General features: G+C 36.5%; 1 protein-coding gene and 1 non-coding gene across 2 annotated transcripts in view; one reads left to right on the forward strand and one right to left on the reverse strand.

Moving 5' to 3' along the window:
- The window catches only part of dpp6a (dipeptidyl-peptidase 6a), a 293,120-nt gene that overhangs the window by 226,818 nt on the left and 40,616 nt on the right, over window positions 1–25,686 (reverse strand). The gene's annotated exons all lie outside the window — the stretch shown is intronic.
- trnaf-gaa (transfer RNA phenylalanine (anticodon GAA)) lies at window positions 1,992–2,064 on the forward strand. The gene has a single exon. It is a non-coding gene; the product is annotated as a tRNA-Phe (tRNA).

Raw genomic sequence — 25,686 nt, forward strand, 5'->3', positions numbered from 1 at the left:
CCTGAATGCAGATAATAAGACCATTTAACCAAAAGCAAGAATACCATAATGTCAAATAAGATTCCTGAATATTAACATTTCTTAATATTCTGTTGATTATGAGCTAGTCATACAGGAGACACATGTTCAAATGCCTTGTTTAATTTCCCATTCTTGATAAAACTAATATGGTCCATTTTTAGGGATAAAGACTGTTCAGTAAAATGTTTCACGTCTAACTAATTTTGTTTGCCATTCTAAATGTTAATTAATTCTCTTTTTGTTTCTCCTCAAGGTCTCTGCTGTTCTGCTTCTTGAACATGCTTTGCCTTCTCTGTTAATTAAGGGCAAGGCAAAGTGTGTTCTTTTCACCATGCAGGCAAATTATTCTGGAATACCCAAAGGCATCTGTTCATCAGGTGTCACGTGATTCCAAAACCAAAACTCACGGTGTGGATTTGCTCATGTCCTTCAAGCGTGGAGCTCTGTGTTCAGAAACATGGAGGGAAACGGCAGTGCCATTCGGTGCCATCTCTTAATTAATACGCATAAGGCGCTTTATCATTATCCCCTGCCGGCAAAAGACAAGAGAGAAGCCCGTTTGTGCCCAACCGCATGCTGAGCAACACAAACTCAACGGCCCGTCCATCAGCATTAAGAAAGGTCTGGTACTTGACACGTATTTTGAGTTCAATAGCAGAGAGTTCAATGTCAACACACTGCCCCTCTTAACATATGTTATTCAAATGTAGCTCGAGAGGAAAAGGACACATAATTTTGTCATTTGAGATGAGTGGCTTGCAGCGTGTGAAGCTGAGCAGGCTGATCAACATCCCCCATGAGCTCACATTCACTGTGCCAAAATTCAATGATTTTGCCATCCAAGTTCTGCTCTACTACTTGTCCTTCAAATCAACTCTTATTTTTCATCAACTCTGTGATGGGTGAAATGAAAGATCTCTTCTCAGCAAATCAATCACCTCCAAGCTAATGGCATTCGTTTTGGTCACAGTCGCCAGCAGCATGCACTTGCTGAAGGATACAGCCACTCTGCTAGCCACATAATAGATGTTATTATGCTGCGGTAGGGCCCGGGCAGTGTATACGCAGCCTTATTGGTAATACTGACAAATAACTATTCAGAAAATGATAGATGACCTTGGTTGGCAGGTCTTTAAATACACATTTTGCAGAGCATTACAGATGAACTGGCTGACAAAGGCAGACAGGATGAAAGTATTCCCTAGCCTAATTACTAGACTCCAGTGCCAACCTCAATGGTTCACACAGTTTTAATTAACCCTTTGATGCATGTGCACTACAGTGGATGAGCCATTAAAAGCCATTATTAACCATTAGGTGTGCATTTCCCAAAACAGGCAACTATGGTCACAAGTAGGGTCGTGCCCGAAGCCGAATACTTTATTCGGAAAGGCACGGATAATGGATTCAAAACCAATAACGAATATTTCTGCCAAATAATATTCGGCTGAGGCCCGGTTACACTAGTGCGTTTTTGTTTTAAAATGGCGTTTTAAAATGAAAACCATCCTCATCTACACTGGCGATTCCACAGCGTTTCAGAAATGATCTCCGTCTACACTACACGGCTGAAAATGCATGTCACATGACTGTTCATGCGCATTGTAAACATTGTTGCCTCTTGTGCATGTAGGCAGCTGCAGTATTACAAAAAATGCAGAGCTTAACCGCACAGTGGCTGTTAAAAATTTGCTACACTTTGCACTGTAATTCATTGTCACAATAAAAAAAAAAAAAAAAAAATGACAAACAGAATTTCTGCTGTACCCCACATAAAGTATTGTATATTATCCATATTTTTTATTTATAGTGATACCATAATACTGTACAATTACAATACATTTGCTGTAATAACAATATAATTGTAACACCACATTACAGTGACATGCCATATATTTATAGGGTTACAGCTACAATTGCCACTCAATTATTGTAAAATCTGTATGACACATCAAGGTCAAAATCATATGGCCAAAATAGCTCAGTTAGGAGAGCATTAGACTGAAGATCTAAAGGTCTCTGGTTCAAACTTGGGTTTTGGCAGAGGAAGCATATGTGAGTGTTTGTGTGTGAGAATAGCCAAAAGCTCCAGACTCAAGATGTTTCAATCCTCTCAGCATTTTATTACTTTTGTCTTGTTATTTTTGCTGAGAATATGACATTAGTGTCTGGATGTCAAATGGACTTTAAGTTGTTGATATCAGTTTGATTTGCATTTTTTTTTACCAGTTTTTTTACATCAATGTTTGATGTAAATTTAATATCTTATCAACTTCAATTGCCCAATGGGTTCAGAAGACTTGAATATAGCTTCATATGGACTAATTTATTATTATTGTTGTTAAATTAATTATTTTTCTATTAAGTAATATTCTATTATTACTATAATTCTTTTTTGAAGCTTGACAGGCATGGTCACTATAAACTAGTTTTATAAGGAAAAAACAAAACAAAAACACTTAAAAGACCCACTTTGGTGAGAATCAAGTTTTTAATGTTGTTTTTTTTACATCTGTTTTGTGTTTTTAATATGCTTTAAGATAAACCATGTGCAGATCAGTCATCAGCCAACACCATTGCTGAGCATTTTCTCCTTAAACCTGCAGTGTACTATCATATCAATTACCATTGTGTGTCCGCTTTTATTCAAATCCTGAATGGATTATATATAGCCTAAAAAGCGTACAAAGGACGCTTCCTTTATAATCACTAAAAAGCTGTCAATCATCTCATTTTGCATTCTCACAAAGTTCCGTTATAATCAATGAAGCCGTCTACACTGCACAATGAGTCTGTTATTTACATTGTGTCTACTCTACACACGTTGTTAAGAAAGGATTTGTGAGCGTGCAGAACTCAGCACTGAACAAAAACAGTTTTGACCGGGAGTGGATCCCGATTAGTCACTGCATTCAAGAGATTAACGAACATGTCTGTGATTGGCTACATTTCTCACCTCTGCAAAAACATGCAGTAGAAACATTTGACGCTTTCCAGAGCGCAAACACAAGTACGCACTGGAGCATTTACCAAATCTGATTTGTCAATATGATATTATTACAGTATCAACTGAGGATGTTCTTGCTTTTGTTTAAGCACTTTCAAGCACCCCCGTAGAACTAGGCCTGCCTGTATAATTTGCTCTTCCTCTTTTACTTCTGAATCAGTTTCTGTTTCAAACATATATGGCTAAATAAATCCAATATTTCCACTTGCCAATGTCAGGTAGTCCGAGCTGGTGTAACTGACTGGAGGCGGGGACTCATTTGCATATTCATAGATGCACGTATACTAAATGAATGCAAGGGTGTAGAGTTACATTCAAGCTATTTTAAGGCATGATTTGTCATAGGGAAAACATTTTGAAATGTCAATTTGATGATCAAAGATGAGTTTTAAGGGATAAAACCATTGACTGCAGGGAGACTTTAAAAAAAATCTTCAAAAAGTCTTTTTGTTTCACAGAGAAAAAAAAAAAAAAAAAAAAAAACATAGCATACAGGTTTAATTGAATACTAAATTTCCATTTTTAGGTGAACTTTAACAAGGGTGTCAACTTTTCAAGCTTGCTGCCTTATTCTGTGCCTGATTTGAATGAGTACTTTAAGCAAAGGGAGAACATGTACCAGAAACTGAGAGATTCAATTAAAGAACAGGGAGGGTTGGGTAAAGTTAAGTTCACTAAACGTGTGAAAGCGTTTTGACTGAACCCTGATTAATTCCCCCAGCTATACAGTCTAGCATGAACTCATATTTCAGGAGATTGAAAGCCAGCTCTCTTCATTGCGTATGTTCACTGGGACTTTCATCAAGTAAGAGGCCGTGAAACAACAGTAAGGCCATGGCCAAACAGGCAATTACATTACACCCTTGGGAAAATCACTTCTAGCTATAATTGTTATCTCTTTTATGAAAACTTCCAAAACTGAAAGGCTGCTAAGGGTGAAATCCTGCAATAGTTTAAACAGAGAAACTTTTGGCCTTTTTTCTTCTTTGCAGCTACTGAAGAACAGCAGACTGAGTGGTAATCCAGGCTTTGAGCTTAGATAGTACTGTCATTCTTTTGTTGGCTCTTAAATGTAAGATTTTAATTGAGATTTTTAAAGATCTAGCCTTTCGAAATCCTACCCCTAAATCCACCAAACACCCAAGAGCTTTCCAGATAAAGGCAAATCTGCTGTTGATTTCAAAGTCTGAGGTTTCCTCTTCCTCACAGTTAACTGTCATCCTCAGTGCCTCATAAAGTCAAAGAACAAAGCAAAAGTTAGAAATAGAGCTAAATTTATTCAGGAGAAGCCTCAAAACCTTGATCCAGTCTATAGAGTTTCTGTCAAACAGGTCATACGATTCTCAAACAGGTCAAGAACTCTTGAAGTTTTTTCCCTATGGAATTCGATATATCAGTAAGTGTCTGTTGTGTAAGACTTTCACATTGTGCTTAACCTTACATTAAGCATTTTACACTTGTAATTTTGAGAGTTCTGTAGCATCAGTTTTAACCCTGAAACACTTTTGCTGTGCTAATACCAAATTGCAGTGCAAAAAGTGAAATGATTCTGCTGTCCATCCAATCCAAATATGCAAATAAGAAAATTAACCTAGGGTTTACAAATCTATGGTTAAAATCTTGAAACCTAAATACCCATGAACAATTACCCGAAATAAAGTATGAACATAGTGAAACATGAGATAAAATAACCTAAAACATTTACCTATGGTTTTAGAATGATACTGACCTAAGCTCAAATGTGAAGGGCTGTTATACAACAATTAGTTCTAGTCAGTGGTGGACAGTAACTAAGTATTTTTATGTACATTTGAGTATGTTCAAGTATAGTGTTTATATTTTTAGCAACTTATGCTTTGGAATGTAGTGAAGTAAAAGTAAAAGATTGTACTTTTTACTCCACTACATTTCATAAAACATGTCATTACTCATTATTTTAAAGTGAAGAAATCGTCACATGCTCAGAGACTCAAAAGCGTTGTCTGATTCGTGCACAAACTGATTCTTTTCAATCATTCTGTGAAATCGGTTCACAAATCACATCAACAATTCATTCGCAAATTGGAGTGATCGTATTGCAGCTGTTCTCGAGTCAACAAGTTACTGATTCAATGATCCGTTCAGAGCGACTCTCCAGTGAATGAATTTACAAATCTGAAAATTAGCCAAGAACTGGGGGATCCTCTGAGTGTGTGCGCGACTGATGGTGAAAAGTAATTCAGCCTACTGTTGAATTAATTATTGTAACTGAAAATCATATTTAGGTCAGAACTGTCAGTTGTTTTTGAACTAAATCTGCTGTAAAGGGCGATCTGTTTAAGCCCACTGACACGTCCACATCAATGTGTCTACAGATCGCGATCTCGATTCAAACAGATCAAATTACATTTTAAATCTAACTTGGTGCTTCAAATAACGGTTGTATCAATTACATCGTTACGACACTAGGAGGCGACAAGTGACTGTTAAAATGTATTTGACATTGAATGATTCATTCAAAAGATTTGTTCAAAAACACTGATTAATCCACTAATGAAACAAGTGAAGTATTTATGAGTAAGTCATTGAATCATTCATTCAAACCCGTTTTTTTAAATAATTAAATTAAATTAAATAGTCTGCAGCAATTAATATTTTGTCCTCTAGTAGATAATTATAGGCTATTTTGTTTAGCTGTATATTCAGAATCGTGGGAGAAGCATGATTTCTATTTGAAACAAACAAACAAAAAAGAAAACTTCATTCTTTTTTTATCCAGAATCGTGCAACTCTAACACAAATAAAAATAACACATGCACATTCATCTTCCCCGCTGCTGTAGCATTTTTTTTTTTTTTTTAAATGGTATGTATTTAGCCCTATATGTTTCGTCTGTTTTTATATTGTTTGTCAACACACATTACATATTAGGTTTCTGCATCCACTAATCTTCCATCCATACTGACTAGTGCTGGCTATTTGACAATTCATAATCATTCATAAGTATTTTGAGCAATAGGATTATATAAAATATATAATATAAAATTAAATTAAATTATATAAGTGACTGTACGTATCTGTACTTTTACTCAAGTACTTGATTTGTGTACTTCGTCCACCACTGGTTCTAGTTCTCGGGTATGACTGACCGAGCAGCATTCTAAGAAAGCTGATAGAAGTCAAACAGCACTGGGACTTTTCACTCTTTGTTTCACTCTGCTTGTCTGTGTCTGCAGTTCCAGACAGACTGTCAGTCTGTGCATTTAATTGAGGGGATTTTTCAGTGACGTTTTCAGCAGGTTACATTGTTTACTGTTATGCTTTAGTTTCACTATCTGTCCAGTTTGACAACAACATTATTGTGACTAAAATACAGGAAATCTTTCTTACACAAATGTAATTTTTATTCTATTTTTTTTTTTTTTTTATTGACACTGACTGCTTACTATATTAAACAAGAATGCAAGTTTTGCCTAGCTGAATGCTAGTGTGTATCACACTGAGCTTTTTAGATGTACATTTCAACAGTAGGTAAAAGTTTACGGTGCAAAGACAATACTGTAATACACAGGGAAAAAAAAATAAAAAAAAATATATATATATATATATATATATATATATATATATATATATATATGTGTGTGTGTGTGTGTGTGTGTATATTTGTCTGTATACAATACATTTATTTGTGTAGCATTGTGTTACATGTAAACAAAATATTCATATTTGCATGTCCATTTTTTTTTTTTTACACATTTCTTATATGTTAACTCCTAAATAGTTAACTATTATTAACAGAATTTTCTGTTAACAAAAATATTCCATGTCATAGGTACATTTATGGAATATACATGTATGTCTGACAGATTTTGATAATCAAATGGATCATTTTATTTAATTGTAAAGTATCTGCCAAAACATGTCCAATTTTCTTAAATAAATGGGTCATTGACAAATAAGGTTTTTAAAAGTATTAAAAAAAAAAAAACATAATGGAGATAAAATTAATTTTGAAGTTTTATTAAGTGTTAACCATGAGACTATGTGGTCATTTAGTCACACTCCTTTAGTCATTTTTTTTGTTTGTTTGTTTGTTTGTTTTTTTTTCACAAGATTGACTAAATTTGTTACCAATTTTACTGAATGGCACTTTTGGTTATACCAAATGACAATATTTTCAAACAACGCTAACAGGCTGATATCTAGCTAGCTAGCAAGTTAGCTTGATAGCAAAAGGACAATCAAACATTTTATATTTAGTACAAGTTTTTAATATACTAACAACATTTTCCATGTTTTATAGCGGTTGTACCAAATGACATGATGTTTCGTGACATGCGTATAAGCAAGTGAAAACATGAATTTTTCAAATAGTTTCAAATTTTGCAAATAATTTAAAAAAGAGTTAGTTACTTTTTCTCATGACCATGTGGTCCTTCGCAGGTGTCTGAATGATGTCACATCCTGTCACATGATATTGAAAGCAAGACTTGATCCAAAATGGTCCCTTTATATTGGTTACTCCAAATGACATCAATGATTTTCTTTTTGTTTTTTCCGGCAATGACTTCTACACATAATTTTAATACCATTTTGTACTGTGTTTATATATGATGTTATAAAATCATGCCAGAATAATATATATATATATATATATTTCTATATATATATAAAGATTTTGAAGTGTCAAAAGGTCATATATATATATATATATATATATATATATATATATATATATATATATATATATATATATGACCTTTTGACACTTCAAAATCTTTAAAATACCTTTATATGGAGCAAAATATAATTAAAACTTTTTGGATTCAATAAAAAAGATCGTGTTGTACTACCTTACATACTGTACTTGGGATGTCATATCTTTGTTTTTTATTATTAAGGCCTTTGCACAAAAAAATTATGTCATGTCATTGACCCAATTAAGAAAATCATTTTTCAGGGGTCATATTGCACGGGTCATTACGGGGTCATATTATTTTTTACGTTTTCAACTTTTAGTGTGTAATGTTGCTGTTTGAGCATGAAAAAGGTCTGCAGTGTTACAAAGACACCCCAAAGGCAGTTATTCTCTATATCAGTAAGCACTGTTTTTGAACTCCCTAAAACACTTTGATTGTAGTCTTGAGTTTTCTTACGGGAATACACACATCACAATATTCATGATTTAAATAACTATATTGTTAATAAAGTCCTTCTGAAGCGAGGCCTTTGTGTAAAAAAAAAAACAAAAAAAACATATTTAACAAGTTATAAAGTAAAATATCTAGCTTCCACCAAACCGCCTTCCCTATTCAACTTACAAAGAAAGTGCAATGCCTCTCGCAGTTCAAAAAGCTTACGCTACGTCCTACACCTTCCCTATTCAACTTACGGAAAAAGCTTAACTGACGCGACGCAAGTTTACACTTTCTTCTTTGGATGGATGTGGATGGATGCACTTTCTTTAGCTCATGCTCGTTGGTCCAGTTCACGGCCATTATAAAGCTCAGATGCGTCAGGATATTTATTAATATAACTCTGATTGTGTTCATCAGTAAGAAGAAAGTCATATACACCTAGGATGGCTTGAGGGTGAGTAAATTAAGCTTGGGGTAATTTTCCTTTGATAGTGAAGTAATCCTTTAATTCTGTTTATGGAAAACAGTTAACCAATCACAATACACTGGTCCAGCTGACCAATAAGAGCACATTGCACTTTTCTGAAGGAGGGGCTTCATAGAGACAGGCACTAAGCAGAGCGCTTCAAACTGGCTGGGATGAGAGGTGCTGCATCACTGTAAAATATGTGAAAAATAGGCATTATAATTCCCCTTTAAGAATTAATCTCATTACAGAATTGAGCCAAAGCGATTGAGAAAAAATATCTTCTGACTGTATAAAAGTCAAATCACATTCACATAACTGTGATTACCTGTAGCACTCAGCCTGTGGATTAATCACAGCTGTGCTCACATCTAGAACAACACTTTGCTTATGTGATATTGCTTAATTATTTTGCAGGTGATCAAGCTGTTTGCTTGAAATGATATGACTGGAGAGAGAGAGAGAAAGCCATTTCTGAAAAATAATCAAGCTCAATATAAAAAGTGAGGTGTATCGCCCAGTCACAGTGTGAATATTCCTTTATTCACTCAGTTTTTTTACGAAGACAAAGTGGAGGTAGGGTGTTTACTGACACACACGTCTGTGGGGAAAGTTAAGTTTAAAATGGCTTTCCAAATCATATTTCTCGCTGGTCTTACAAAAAGCTCCACACCGCTTCGAGGTGCCAAAGCAATCGCTCACTGTTACATTAGTTCTAATGTCAAAGTCTTCAGCTCAGCAAACCACCGGCACCAAGATTACCCAAGAGACCAGAGCGCTGTGCACTGATTCAGAAACACAGACCTGATCGCTTCAGCTGGTCGCTACACAGAAAAATGCAGCACCGTTCCCTTTTAAAGCCATTAAAACCACACAACAAACAGAATGAGATGCTTGCACAGAAATGAATGCAGCCCTGCAGTGTTAGAAACAGAAGAGATTAACAGCTCTCTCCTCCTATAAGGCTCCAGCTGGGGTTGTATTGTGAGGATGTAAAGAACATCAGCAGTGCTCATTGTCACTGCTTTATTTTTCACTGGAGGAAAACAAACTTTAACTGCTACAGCTGTATCCATACAATATTTCATCCTGTGTCTAAGAAGCTCTGCAGGAAGTGCCACAAATTTCTGTATAATTGTAACATCTGGCATTCATAAAGTTCTACACCAAGGTTATTATCATTAACTAAAACTAATAAAAAAGATAACACTTTACAAAAAGGTTTTAATTTGTTAAAGGGAGAGTTGACTCAAAAAATGAAAATTATCCCATTATCAGGGCTTCCTCTGGAACTAAACTCGCTCACGGCTGTTGCAGGAAGCCAGTTATTATAGTTTATAAAGTTTTAAATATGGATATTTTTCTTACAAAAACCTGTCGCTTCATGTCGCAGATGGCCTTATTAACCCCTGGAGCTGTATGGCTTTTATGATGGATAGATGCACTTTTTTGGGCTTCGAAATCTTGAGCCCCATTCACTATACCATTTTAAAACTTAGAAGAGACAGGATATTTTTTAATATAACTTTGATTGTGTATGTCTGAAAGAAAATCATATACAAGTAAGATGGCTTGACGGTGAGTAAATCATGGGATCATTTTCATTTTTGATTGAACTATCCCTTTAAAGGTGCAGTATGTAATAATTCTGTCCGCTAGTGGTCGCTAGAGGTCTATTCAAAACAAAGGCGTAGCTTGATGACACAGAGTTTGAGAGCGGATTCTTGGGACATGTGGTCTCCACCTCAACGGACGGTGCAAAAGAATAGGGATTGGACTCGGGAACAAATCATGTTACTGGATGTGATTATTAACGTTACTGTAGTATGAAGCAGAGCAGGAGCGAGTGTTGTGGGAGCTGAACGAGGTCGCTGGAGCGATTGATCAACACACGCCTCACGGGCAGCAGAACTTTTATTATGCCACAGTCGCTGGCGCCGCTTTCGCTTTTCCGGTCATTAGTATGAGGTAACGCAGCTCTGTTTATCATATTAGATACATTTGAGAATGTTGAAAACGATGTTATAACGTTACTCTGTGTGTTTGCTCTGCGGCTGCTGTGAGACACTTGTTTGAGACACACTGCAGTAAGCTAGATCGATTTTAGAATATATTAAATGCTGGATGGCTTGTGTTGATAAATGACATGCCAATAATTTTAAAACGTATTGTATGATGGAGAAAATTCTGTATTACTGTTACTAAAAATAAAGCTGCATCTGATAGTGTTTTTCTCTGAGGCATGGTAAAGCATGGTACTCGCAAAAAATCAAGAAAATTGATTTAATATGACTAAACATGTTGAGCTATATAATAATTAATTTTCTGTCTATAAATATATCAAAACAGTTGTTCCATTGTCTAATAGAATGTGTAATATATTAAAGCATCTTTGGTGTTTCCATGGTTTCTACAAAATAAAACCAGAAACCGAGGATAACGCGGGCATGACGCATTTGACAGGTGGCTCCTCACATGTCCCGGAGCCTTGGTTAAAATTGCAATTTTCTCACGATTTACAAATATTTGGAAACATTTGAGATATTGTAAGTAATCAAGTGAACAAAATATATAACACTGGCCTAGTGGTTTTCGGATATTTTACTGCAAAATTCTTTAAGTTAATCAATAATGTAAATCATTAATTTAAATTTAATGTAAATCATAAATTCCATAATTTTTCAAGATCAAAAATTTGTTCTGTTAACATTAGTTAATGCACTGTGAACTAACATGGACATTAATATTTTTATTAACATTAACAAAGGTTAATACATTCTGTAAAAATATATTACAGTTCATTGTTAGTTAATGCATTATATTGTTAGTTCATGTTAGTTAATGCTTTAACTAATGTTAAAAAATGAGAACATAAAATGGTTAGTTCCTGTACTTGATTCTGATTGGTCAATAGCTGTGTTTTATTCACGATAAAACACGGCTATGACCGCTTCACCCAACTGTTCTGTGTATCATTACACAACACCCTTAAAGGAACACTCCACTTTTTTTTTGAAAATAGGCTCATTTTCCAACTCCCCTAGAGTTAAACAGTTGAGTTTTACCATTTTCGAATCCATTCAGCCGATCTCCGGTTCTGGCGGTACCACTTTTAGCATTGCTTAGCATAGTCCATTGAATCTGATTAGACCGTTAGCATTGCGCTTAAAAATGACCAAAGAGTTTTGATATTTTTCCTATTTAAAACTTGACTCTTCTGTAGTTAAATCGTGTACTAAGACCGACAGAAAATGAAAAGTTGTGATTTTCTAGGCCGATATGGCTAGGAACTATACTCTCATTCAGGCGTAGTAATCAAGGAACTTTGCTGCTGTTCCATGGCTGTGGCAGTGCAATGATATTACGCAGCGCCCGTGAGCCCGTGCTTGCACAGGGAACGTGCCTTGCAACCATGGAGACGTTTATGAGAGATGCTGCGTAATATCATTGCACTGCTGCAGCCATGATACGGCAGCAAAGTTCCTTGATTATTACGCCTGAATGAGAGTATAGTTCCTAGCCATATCAGCCTAGAAAATCACAACTTTTCATTTTCTGTCGGTCTAAGTACACAATGTAACTACAGAAGAGTCAAGTTTTAAACAGGAAAAATATCAAAACTCTTTGGTCATTTTTAAGTGCGATGCTAACGGTCTAATCAGATTCAATGAACTATGCTAAGCTATGCTAAAAGTGGTACCGCCAGAACCGGAGATCGGCTGAATGGATTCGTAAATGGTAAAACTCAACTGTTTAACACTAGGGGAGTTGGAAAATGAGCCTATTTTCAAAAAAAGTGGAGTATTCCTTTAAGGCCCCAATATATTTCAAACAAAGTTCTTTTTCATTCTTCGTTTAGGGGTAAAACGAAGTTCGAAATGCGTGATCAGCGATATATACTGTAAATGAACATCTGACGCCACCCAAACTGCTGAGATCGACGTTTAGATGAATATGTAAAATATGTGCCGTGCACTTTCTTCTCAGTAACAAATTAACACAACAAAAATAAGAAAACAGCAAGCATTTTTTATAGAAAGCATAAGAAAAGCATCTGATCATAACAGCATGGATATGTTAGCACGAGCTCTGCAAAGTAGCACTCCAATCACGTCACGTCTTCATATAGCACTTTATTCAATAGATTGCTTAAAATCAAGCAGCTTTACAGAATCAAACATGAAAAACAGTGTCAGTGCCTCATTTCATCACAAGCACAACTTCATTTTGTACTGTAAAGCAGCTATATCAGTGTGTTCATGTTTTCACCAAGCGGCAACCTCCCCCAGTCTCTCGTGAAGCCAATACGGAAGTAACTTAAACTGCGATTCATCGACTGGCCGCTAGGGACGGGCTCCAAAAGAGAGCAGAATCTCATAGAGGCCCATGTTAAATTGGCCAAGTTTACAGCAGAAAAAAAACATGTTTACAAGTTGGTTCAAATTGTGGTTTTGGTCTATACTGCTATTTTTGCCCTTCATGACAACTCTGAGGGGGGTGAATTTTTTTATAACTTATCCGTTTAAATTATATTAAGCCTTAAAGTTCTGCATAATTAAGGGCGTGGTCACTTCAGTGACAGGTAGATTGCGCTGCTGTTTGTGAACCGCCATGTTACCTCAGCTGCCGCTCAATTTGGCATCTCTGCCGTATTTGTGCTTTTTTTCTCGATTATTTTATACAATTATAAAATATGGCTTGCTGCATAATATTCGAGACTGATATGTGTCTGTGTAGATGTGCATGCATGCGGAAGAGACAGAACACACGTTGTTGGATCGTGGCATTGGCTGAAAGTTTTGGTTTTGAGATTTACTACAATGACAATGGCGGGAGGATATCAAAATCCGACAGCACTGCTTGGATATTATAACTAAACTGTTGCACTATTTTGAAAAAAATATACTTTGGACACAGGCTCATTTGTTTGTTAGATACGATCGTATACAGTTTTACAACATAAAGGCTGCTCAGATTGCATCCTTTCTTGAAGAACGATGACAGAGAGCAGATCATTCAGAAGAAATGTGACATGTTTTTTTGCAATGGACATTTATATTTTACCCAAGTGCCACAGATTGGATTCATCTCGCGATTTCTATTTCATTATAAAGGTATGAAGTCCCATTTGATTTTCCATGTTGTTATTTGCACACCCAACACTACTGGTGTTGGAGCATCTATATCTTAAAAAACACCGTAGATTGACAGTAAACCTTTAGAACGTTCTGATGATAAAACTTATCTTCATTAATATTTTAGATCATATCTAAGATAGATAGATAGCTCCTTTGCTGCTAACATGGTCACGTCGAGCTAGGCGGGCGTGGTTTCAGCAACCAATCACATCAGCTCAAACCACCTCCCCGCCTCTTTGCCCATTTTCAGTTATCCGGGAGTGACGTGCGGTGACGCGCAGCTAAGATGGCCGCGGCCTCATTTACGCTTCAAAACTGTTGTTCAGAAATCTATGGGTGACGTCACGGACGCTACGTCCATATTTTTTACAGTCTATGGTTTTCACCCATGGAGATCTTACCTCAACAAACTCAAACACACGAAATGTGTCAGAGATTAGTTCCACACGACTGAAGGCGGAGTTTCAGCGCACACCTCCTATTACGTTATCGTCACTGACCAATGGTAGTACGAAGGTGTTTTGCAGCTGAAGCGAACTTTTCCTGAAAGTTTGCTTTGGCAAGCTGTTTCCAGCTTCCAAAAAGAACACAAAACGAACTTCGTTTTGGCCTGATTTTGTTTGAAATGACATCACATCAGTTCTTTCTTCGATTTCGTTTGAAGTATATCGCGGCCTTTAGCAACCACTCTTAGCAACATAAACTGTTTGTTCTCAATCGATATTGTTCATTGAAGCTTACTGTATTATGTAGAAGAGTATTGTGAGAAAGAGATTGAGTGAGCGAGTTTATTACCTGCATTCAGCATTTCCTTTATTTAGCATTTTCCTTTAGGTCAGTCCTATGTTCATAATAAAACATCTGTTTAAATGTCCACTGCAATATCTTGTCCTTTTAACAGGTTTTCCCGTGACTGACAGCACTAGCCAAAGCATTTGTCAGTTGTGTCTTGTTCTGTGTTCACAACAAATCAGTCTTTTCAATATAAAAGTCTTTGTGACTGACTGACACACTCATAAAGACAGTCTTTGCTGCCATCTAATGGCATAATAATGTAACTTCTGTTGCTGTTTATGGTCAGGGACTATTTTTTCCGGTGGAAGGAAGGCTTTTAGTGATTTTACTTCATGAAAGTTGCATTGATACATATTTTGTGGCTTTAATATTTGTATTGTGTGGTAACCGTTTTATAAAAGCAATAAGGTATTCGAGGCTAGTGCTGTATCGTGAATAAGTCACAGCTAAAGGGGTTGCTAACAACACTCTTCAGCCGTGACTTATTCATGATACAGCGCAGCCTTGAGTACATTATTGCTTACTTATAAAACGGTTAGTTCCTGTCCTTGATTCTGATTGGCCAATAGCTGTGTTATTTGTTGTTATTTGTGTTACTTATAGTAGTGTTACAAAAAAACTTGTTAACTGAAACAAAATAATTGTTAACTGAAATAAAATTAATATATAAAAACCATAAACTTATTTTATTTCAACGAGTTGCCAAGAAAAAACATCTCATTTTCAATTATTTTAACTTATAACTCTTATTTTAACTTATAACTCTTTTAACTTATTTTAATAAAATAACTAAAACTAAATACAACTAAAACTAATTAACAAAAAACTAACAGGGACATTAAAAAAAAATAAAAAAAATAATAATAATACAATTATTATGTTAATGTAAAAACAGAATAAAAAGAATATAAAATAAAGTCTGAAAGTCAAAATATCAACTAAAACTATAGTAATATATCAATGATTAACTAAAACAACACTGCTCTACACATCACCTATCGCTTTCACGTTTATTTTTTAAATATATTTGCTAATTTGATGAGCTACTGAGCACTTTGCTACATCTTCCACAGGTCAGACAAATGAGTAGTCAAATTTTATTAATTGATTGATTGATTTCATTTATTTTCCACTGCACAGAAAATGCATGAAATACCTGCAAATTCTATCTTGATCTGCGCATCAGTGACACACCAGCAGCTTAATTTATCTAGAGATGTTTTTTTGTTGTTGTTTTGGATTTTTTATTCATCACATTGAGCTGCAAAATGATCTCACAGTCCAACCAAGCTTTATCCACCATGAGCAGAACCATCACTACCCTCCATTTATCACAGACAGACAGTTTAGAAATTTATTTTTGCATATGCATCAGTTTTCCAGGTGCATTTACGCACAAAAAAGCTACATTGTTTATGCGTGTGTGTGTGTTGGGGCTGATCCGTCACAGTGCAAACACTGCTCCACACTCCAGCACAGCAGCGCTGCAGCAAATACAGGGCAAATGGGCATATCAGTCCTGTGAGCGCCAAGCCGTGAAATCTGCCGAATGGGAGTTCCTATGAAAGCAGCAGTGCAACGCACACACACAATCAGGAAAGAGACTGTGTTAAGAAAGGGTTCCCCAACCTTTCTCAGGCCACAGACCCATTGTTAGATAGAGAAATGGAGCAGTGACTAAATTTGTACAGTACTAAATTCATGTATTTTGTTTATGCTTACTGTTCAGCCATTATAACTCCTAGATAATATTTGCTGAATGAAATCAAATACTTGTTCCGTACTAATTTTCAAAATTTGATTTGGATTTCATACTTTGGATTGGATTTGGATTGGCATAATCTGCCACAAAGACATTCCTATCTTTCTCTAAACCAGGTTAGAATTATTCGTTCAATTCTCACATTTTCACATGTATGACATTTATGCCTAATTATAATTTCGAGGTTAGAATTGACCCAGATATTTTCTGCTACATCTGTGGGTGTTTTACTACATCCGAACAGTGAAAGAAAATACAAATTTTATATATAAATAAAAAAAGCATATTTATTTACAAACATGTATTTATGTAAAGTTATTTGACATTAAATGAAGTATTTTAACATATTTTTCCACTCCTTTGCAGACAGCAAGTTAATAATACATTTTGAATACTTTTGACATTTGACTGTTTTTAGTGCATTGAAGCTAATACATATATTATTATTTTGTGGAATATATATATTTATATATATCTATATATATCTATATCTATATCTATATATATCTATATCTATATATATATATATATATATATATATATATATATATATATATATATATATATATATATATATATATATATATATATATATATATATATATATATATATATATATATATATATATATATAACCCCTGACAATTTCCATGATTTTCATTTATAAATATTTGGGTGTTTGGATCAGCAATTTAATTTTGATCTATCAAATAACTGAAGGACACAGTAATATTTCAGTAGTGAAATGATTGGATTAACAGAAAATGTGCAATATGCATCAAAATGAAATTAGACAGGTGCATAAATTTGGGCACCCCAACAGAAAAATATCATCAATATTTAGTAGAGCCTCCTTTAGCAGAAACAACAGCCTCTAGATGCTTCCTATAGCCTGTAATGAGTGTCTGGATTCTGGATGAATGTATTTTGGACCATTCCTCCTTACAAAACATCTCCAGTTCAGTTAGGTTTGATGGTTGCCGAGCATGGACAGCCTGCTTCAAATTACCCCACAGATGTTCAATGATATTCAGGTCTGGGGACTGAGATGGCCATTCCAGAACATTGTACTTGTTCTTCTGCATAAAGGCCTGAGTAGATTTTGAGCAGTGTTTTGGGTCGTTATCTTGTTGAAATATCCAGCCCTGGTGTAATTTAAACTTTGTGTATATATATATATATATATATAATTTTTTTATTTTTTTATTATTTTTTTTTTTTTTTGCAAATCAGATTTCCTCTGATGCGTGGCTGGGTAATAATCAGTTCTGATGTACAGAGTCAAATAACATGTATCATTTGGCTGTAATTTAGATTTTTAACTTTTTTTATAGTGGGTTTTTGTTTCAAGCATATTTAAAGTTTGAGATTAAAACAGTAACTGGTAAACTTCCTATAGTATTGATATGAATTGCAAGAAGTCATGGACTGCTAATTTGTGTGTATTTGGAGTGTGCACTTGTATGCATTCAATTTAACACTTCAGTCAGAAACATATATACTCACAGACCTGTATTTGTTTAAGGTACAGCTGTTTGGCAGGTTTCAGCATCACACCAGAGTCACCCGCCTGCTAATAATTAGTCCCCCCATAATGAGCATTTTGAAAGACCCCAGAGCTAATGAAACCACAACAAGTGACCATCTTTCCATTCAAATCAGTCACTCCGTGAAAAGAAATAAGACTTGATATGATTTCTCCCCTACTCTGGATAGTCATTAAAGAATTGTTGTCATGACAACTAAGTGCATATGCACCAGCGCGTGCTCTGAGTGAGAGAAAGCATTTGTCTGTGAGCATATTGTGCATTTCACTTCTGGTTTGGCTGGTTGTAGTTTAGGGTCCATTTAACATCATCACAAACACCCTGAGCTCAGATGAATACATGTCAATATCTTGATAAAACAAAACATTAGCCAATGTAATAACAAGATATTTTTTTTTTTTTTCAGTGCATAAAATATGCATTAAAACACATTGGTTTCTACACAAACCAATTTATATATATGTAAGTTAAATGCTGTGGCAGATCCTGGGCCTTATTTATGAAATGAACGTACAACAGAAAACTGGTTGTTTCCATGCATACTTGGCATTTATAAATATGGATATGAGCGATGCCTACAATCCAATTTCATGTCAGGTATCAGCTTGTGTACGCAAGTTTTTGAGTTATCGTGAACTTGTGTGCAGCATAGTAAATCTGGTGAAGAATTGTAATGAGAGCATTTTGTTCATTTAGATTATTTTCCTGACGGACAACCGAGGCTTATTAGTTGATCATTAAGCCTGAAATGTCATATTAAAATTAAATTAAATTAATTAATAGATGGGTGTTTGTGACCCATTTCCACAAATGTTTTACATTCGCTTTACATTTGCAATTAGTAGCATAAACAACAGAACATGAGGATGGAGTGAGAGGAAAATAGCCTAGGCTTTATGTGTTTATAATGTTTGTAAATGTTTCATTTTATTTACAGGTATTTAATATACATATAAATTCATGTAATTGTTTACGAGGTTAATGGGTGTTTTTTGAAGTAAGATCAATTTCTCTTTAATGAGATTACTTCCTCTTCTTGGTCGGTTTACGTGTCTCCATGTCGTAAAGTCTAGGGGCGAGGCTTCAACAGGGAACTTCAATCTGGCTGTGAAAGAGCTGAGAGCAAAAGCAATGAGAGTCTTCTACATGATTAAAAATACAATTCAACATGAAATTCAAATTCAAACCTGGCTGAAAATCCTAAAAGCAATAATTGAACCAATTGCTCTACTGTATATGGCAGTGAGGTATGGGGACCCCTAAAACCCCAAGATTTTTCAAAATGGGAAAAAGAAGAAATTGAAACTCTGCATACTCAAATTTGTAAAAGCATCTTAAAAGTAAACAGAGCGACACCAAACAACTCATGCAGAGCTGAATTAGGACAATACTCTTACTATTAGAAAGATGCCACTAAATTACAAAAGAAGATGAAACTCTATTTACAACTAAAAAGAGACTTCAAACCAGCAGAATATCTGAGCTGTGTTAAAGAACATAAAGTGAGAAAGACCCTAACCAGATAAGGCTGAGTGATCATAGCCTAGCTGTAGAGAGAGGACGGCACAGACAGAGATGGTAGCCGTGAGAGCAGAGCCTGTGTTCACTGTGCTCTCAGGGAGAGGTGGAGACAGAGGAACACTTCCTGCTGCGCTGTGATCACTATCTCAACATTTGATCTGACTATTTCACTAAATTCCAACTACCAGAACCAAATTTTATGGCATTATCAAATACAGAAAAAATAAATCATATTCTGGGAGAAAACCAACTTGATTGAAACAGCAGCAAAATATGTAACAGCTTGCCACAATCTAAGACTCAGCAGCCAGTGGACAAAACTAGTCAGAAATACTTGGCCACTGCTTTGGCAATACTTTGTAAGTCATGCCAATAAAGCAATTTTGAATTTAATAGAGAGAGAGAGAGAGAGAGAGAGAGAGAGAGAGAGAGAGAGAGAGAGACTCAGATCAGAGAAAAGCATATGATCAGAGACAGGAGGACACCTTATTTGTGTCCATGCACAAACACTCATTATCCTCCTTTGCCAGCCGAGCCATCAAACGCGATTAGTTCTGCTGTCTTCATTCAACATGCCAGCCTGTTATTCCTGCTCAGAGGCGAGGAAGAACACAAATGAGCTTATTATTACAGCAGTGCTAATCTCTTCCCTCAATGTAGAAAGCAAAGCCCTCCTCATTGCCATAATGTTTAAAGGTGGGTGACTATTTTTGCCAGTAAATTAGATATCTATATGTGCCAAATCACTGTATCAGTCATTTAGCTATAGACATTGAGCTTTCATACCATTTTACAAATTTGGTGCATGTCAAGCTTCTCACCCGTCATCGTCTTAATATCATTTAAGATCTTTGTACCTCCCAGTGGATAGCAAAATAAAATATTGGCTCATATTGTTAATTGAATAGTGAATTAGCAAAGTATATGTTCAAAACTTCAATTTGTGCAACTTTTCATTCATTCATTCATTCATTCATTCATTCATTCATTCATTCATTCATTCATACATTCATTCATATAGAACATCACTGAAGATGTGTCCCAGTGCACCTTAGGATGTATCTTGAATCACTTAGACTGGCTTAGACTAATAGACTGAGTGACAACCGAGAATAGGTCGGTGAAAACTGGAGAGTCAGTCGACAGCTTGGAAAGACAGCAAATGGGGCAGGAAGGGGTAGCAGCCCAACCTGCTTCTTTTCTAAAGAAGAGCCCAAATTAAGCTACAGATCGATCCACAGAGATATACCCCCAGGGGAGCCTGAGAGGACAGACCTAATGATGATAACTGCAGAAAACAGATTATCGACAACGACAATAGGAAGATGTATATGCAGCAAGGTCTGCAAAAACAAGCATGGCCTCAAGATTCATCAGGCATGAATGAAATGCTTGCCGCAGGAGGGTGCAATGCAGTGCGCTTAAGTTACTTTTGGTGAGACAAGAGAAGAGCCTGGCCTGGAGTGACCCCACTGAGCCCAGTATCTTAATGCACCTTAAAGCCCCCCAGCTTCCAAGAAAGTAGTTCAACAGCATAGGATCATGTGGCCTCAGGCTAATCAGCATAAAGATTCATACCAGTTTGATGAGGGAGATGTAAATTGACGACTTCAAACAATGTCTACTATTATTGTCAGCTATGCGACAGAGAGGTTCAGAGTTGAAGAGTTTAAAACCAGCAGAGCGAAATACACTATGAATCACAGGGCAGATAAGATCCATCAGCTGAAGCATGAGCTTCATGTACTGACAAAACAGTTTAAGGCAGAGAGAGCCAGAAAGTGGAGTGCTTTGTGTCAAATTTATTTAAATTCGCAAAGCAGCCTTTAGGGCAGAAGCAAAGTGGTCATCTGGCCTATTCAAAGGAAGAGGTAGACCACTTCTTGCACAATACCTTGAGTGACCCAGATAGAGAGCAAGAGCTCAGGCCTTTCAGAACCCTGCCAGAGACACCATTCCCTATGACCGAGTTCAACACCATCTAGAGCCAAGTGGTATACCCTAAAATGTGTAAAAATGCTGCCCAGAGATCCTCAGAATTTTCTGTATGTATGATTTTACAAGTTATCTGGAGAAAGGGATGTCTGGATACCCAAGGAATAGAATTCAAACAAGCTATAGCAGTTTTTAGACCCATCTCTCTTCTCAGTGTGGAAAGGAAGATTTTTTTCAGTGCTCTATCAATAAAAATGACAGACTTCCACCTGAAGCACGCCTACATTAAAACCTCAGTTCGGAAAAGAGGCCTCCCTGGTATGGCAGTGAGTCTGGAACACACAGGAGTCACTCAGTTGATAAGGGAGGCATGCAAAGGGAAGGGAGACCTCGTTGTACTTTTGCTTGAAGAAGCCTATGGTTCGATACCCTATAAGCTGGTTTAGGCTACCTTGGACCGACACCATGTGCCTTGCAAGATCAAGAGCCTTATCCTGAATTACTATGAGAACTTCAGGCTTAGAGTCAACCTCTGGGGAAATAACATCAGATTGGCATCGGCTTGAGAAGGGGATTACAACTGGGTGTACCCACTCAGTCATTTTCTTTGCCCTTGCCATGAATATATTGTTTAAGGCAGTCAACAGGGAGTGCAGAAGTCCTCTATTTAAACCTGGCATTTGGGCCATGTAGCCTAAATAGTGCAGATTAGTAGCCTTGATGAAGAGTTCAGGGTGTCTCATACAAAAGAGACAATACTTTATTGGGACTCCATAGCCCCTAGGGTGGCATTAACTAGCATCATGGTCAAGACAGACAGGAAGTGTAGAGCTCAGGAAGGTTTAGAGAGGATAGAGTCCCGACTTAGGCACAGGGTATTGTTGGGTACTGTGGCAAGAGGGTGCGCGGAGTTGGGAGCCATAACACAGCCGGGCAGGTGAAGAGGATGAACAGATTAACAAGGTAGTAAGCATGTGGCAACAAGTTTCTTGGACAAGATGGGAAGGGAAAGCTGCAGAGGAAGATCTCATGTTCTGATATCTGGCAGGCAGAACCCCAGTGAATTAAGTTTATGGTCCATGCTGTGTACAGTGTCCTTCCAACCCCAGCAAATCTCCACATTTGGGGAAAGGACAACTCTCCAGCATGTTTGCTGTGCCACAGAAGAGGCTCTCTCAAGCACATACTCAGCATCTGTCCAGTAGCTCTACCGCTGGCGACATGACCAGGTGCTGAAGACAGTTGCAGAGGCTATCGCAAAAGCTGTGAACAATAAGCAGACCAGCAGCCAGAAGAACATCATATTTGTAAATGCAGGTGAGCAGTTAATGTTACAGCCCAAACCAGCATCAGGGCTGCTCAGTTCTGCATCAAATTGGGATCCGCGAGTTGACTTGGGGAGGCAGCTTAAGTTCCTGTATTACATCATGGCAACTATGTTGAGGCCAGACTGGTGCTGTGATTGTCATAGTCCAAGCAGGTGCTCCTGATAGAACGGATAGTTCCTTGGGAGGACAAATGGAAGAGGCTAATGAGAGAATGAGGTCCAAATATCAGGAGCTGGTGGAGTAGTGTCAGAGGTGAGGCTGGAAGACACGCTGCGTTGAAGTTGGGTGCATAGGGTTTGCTGCATGGCCCCGGACTCTGCAAAGTCCTAACTAAGCTGGGCATTACTGAGGCTGCAAAAATCAAAGCCATTAAGGCTTCTATAGAGGCTGCAGAGAGGTATTCGAGGTGGCTGTAGATCTGCAGGAGTGATTTGTCGGCCAGTGCTGCTGGGACACAAGCCAGGGTCATTTGGGGTGTTTTATTTCTGTATGTAAAGCTAAAACTAAAAGTACTGTATGTAAGGTTGTGGATTATATCCTAATAATAAATGATCTTTTTTGTGAAGGTAATTAAATGAGTATGAAATGTAAAGTAATATTTTATAAAACTTTTAATGAGATAATTTGGAAAACACATCACAATCAAAAACTTGTCTAGTGCAACTTTATGATTCAGAGGTCAGTTCTACAAGGCAAATTCTGGCAATATTTTATAGTGTATTAAAAAACAGAGCCGAGCATTATTTAAATGCAATTATTTGTTGGGAAGGCACATTTGGTTTTCTTTTTAGTCTTTCAGTCTGTTGCCATTTTCAAATCTCAACATGACATTTTGTATCTTTGTCTGGAACAGGAAAGCAGATTGAATCTGTTTTGCAGAGTCAGAAAAGATTTAAGCAAAGAGCATGTGCAGTTGACATTTAACAAGAGAGGTTTATAAAAGTATACAGCAAACAAGACAATATATGCACAAAGCTGTGGAATGCTTGAATCTATATAGATTATATAGGATATACATCCAGGCAGGTCTTGAATACATTAAATCTCCATATCACTTTGCCAAATGATTTCAATTATTTCAAAGGTCCTTATAGCCTACAACCGCAAAAGAACCAAAACCCAGAACGGCACTGACCAAGCAAATAAATATAGCAAGCAATAGGATAAAAACAACAAATTATTTACATATTTTTTCCCCACACAATTATGTTTTCATACTCCTTTTCTACACTCAAACGCATAACATACTGTACAGACACACTCACACAGAAACGTGTTGTCAACTTGTCAGCGCTGCTCTGACGATTTTATCAGTAAAAGAGTTGAGCAACTTAAAAGCTACATGACATTTCTCACTAGCGAGGTACTAACAGCACTGATCTTGAAGCAGATAAACTTACAGTTTCGCTATTATTAGAGACACTGCTGCTGAACACTGTTGAGAGACGCACAGACTCAGGTAATCAACACTTAAATACGCACTTAATCTCTCTCTCTCTCTCTCTCTCTCTCTCTCTAAGATGCATTTTGGATTGGATCACAAGTGGACAACACTAAATACAGGTGTAAACGAAGTCTAAAATGTTTTGCGCTTGTCCATATTTGACCACTTCCAGAAGTCGAGCATTTGACAAGATTGCTTTCATAGTGTAAATGTTCATTTGTCCACCTATTCGCTGCCTACAGACCTAATGTGTAAACATTACGGAAAGCGTGCTAGTCAGATGGTTATAATCTTTGTTGGCTTAAGACCAAAGTTTGGTTTGAAGATGAAAAATGTACTATGCTCAATGTTCTCTCACCATTCCTGATTTCTAACACGCACTTAACGCATTCGGCATGGTCATGCTGCTATCAGAGCTGGAAGAAAAGCTGTTGTTCTCCGTATGTTTTCAGTCATCTCTGGTTGTATTCATATGTAAATTACACAAGCTTATTTTGTCCATTAGATCGAAATATCTGAAAAAGCCCATATATTTACACACCCTCTCAAAGAAATCAGGACAGAAGTGGTTGAAAGTGGACAAAATAAATGGGTTAAAACACCAGGTGTAAATGGTAATGTGTCTGCCTCGTCTGCTTGTGATCCGGTCGACCAAAATGCAGCACAATACCAGGTGTAAACAGAACCTAAAATAAAACCAAATGTGCTCTTCAGCAAATGTTTGCATTTAAAGGTGCCCTAGAACCAGATTTTACAAGATGAAATATAAGTCTAAGGTGTCCCCTGAATGTGTCTGTGAAGTTTCAGCTCAAAATACCCCATAGATTTTTTTAAATTAATTTTTTTAACTGCCTATTTTGGGGCATCATTAACTATGCACCGATTCAGGCTGCGGCCCCTTTAAATCAGGCTGCGCCTGATATATGAAATATACGGACTGCAAGTTTTAAAAATAGCGATGGCTCTCTTGTCTCCGTGAATACAGTAAGAAACGATGGTAACTTTAACCACATTTAACAGTACATAAGCAAAATGCTAACAAAACATTTAGAAAGACAATTTACAAATATCACTAAAAATATCATGATATCATGGATCATGTCAGTTATTATTGCTCCATCTGCCATTTTTCGCTATTGTCCTTGCTTGCTTACCTAGTCTGATGATTCAGCTGTGCACATCCAGACGTCCTGCCCTTGTGTAATGCCTTGAACATGAGCTGGCATATGCAAATATTGGGGTTGTACATATTAATGATCCCGACCGTTACGTAACAGTCTGTGTTATGTTGAGATTCACCTGTTCTTCAGGGGTTTTTTAAACAAATGAGATTTACACAAGAAGGAGGAAACAATGGTGTTTGAAACTCACTGTATGTCATTTCCATGTACTGAACTCTTGTTATTCAACTATGCCAAGTTAAATTACATTTTTGGATTCTAGGGCACCTTTAAATAATGTACGGCACCATTTTATGATGCACTGTAAGTTGCATTCAAACCTTAATAATGGTGACAACTGACAAATAATTTTTAGATAAAACATATACCCTAAACTTTAAAAAACAAAACAAAAAACAAGCTGCTAAAAATGACAACAAACAAA

The sequence above is a fragment of the Chanodichthys erythropterus genome, chromosome 23 (assembly GCF_024489055.1).
Source record: "Chanodichthys erythropterus isolate Z2021 chromosome 23, ASM2448905v1, whole genome shotgun sequence".
NCBI classification, from domain to species: Eukaryota; Metazoa; Chordata; class Actinopteri; order Cypriniformes; family Xenocyprididae; genus Chanodichthys; species Chanodichthys erythropterus.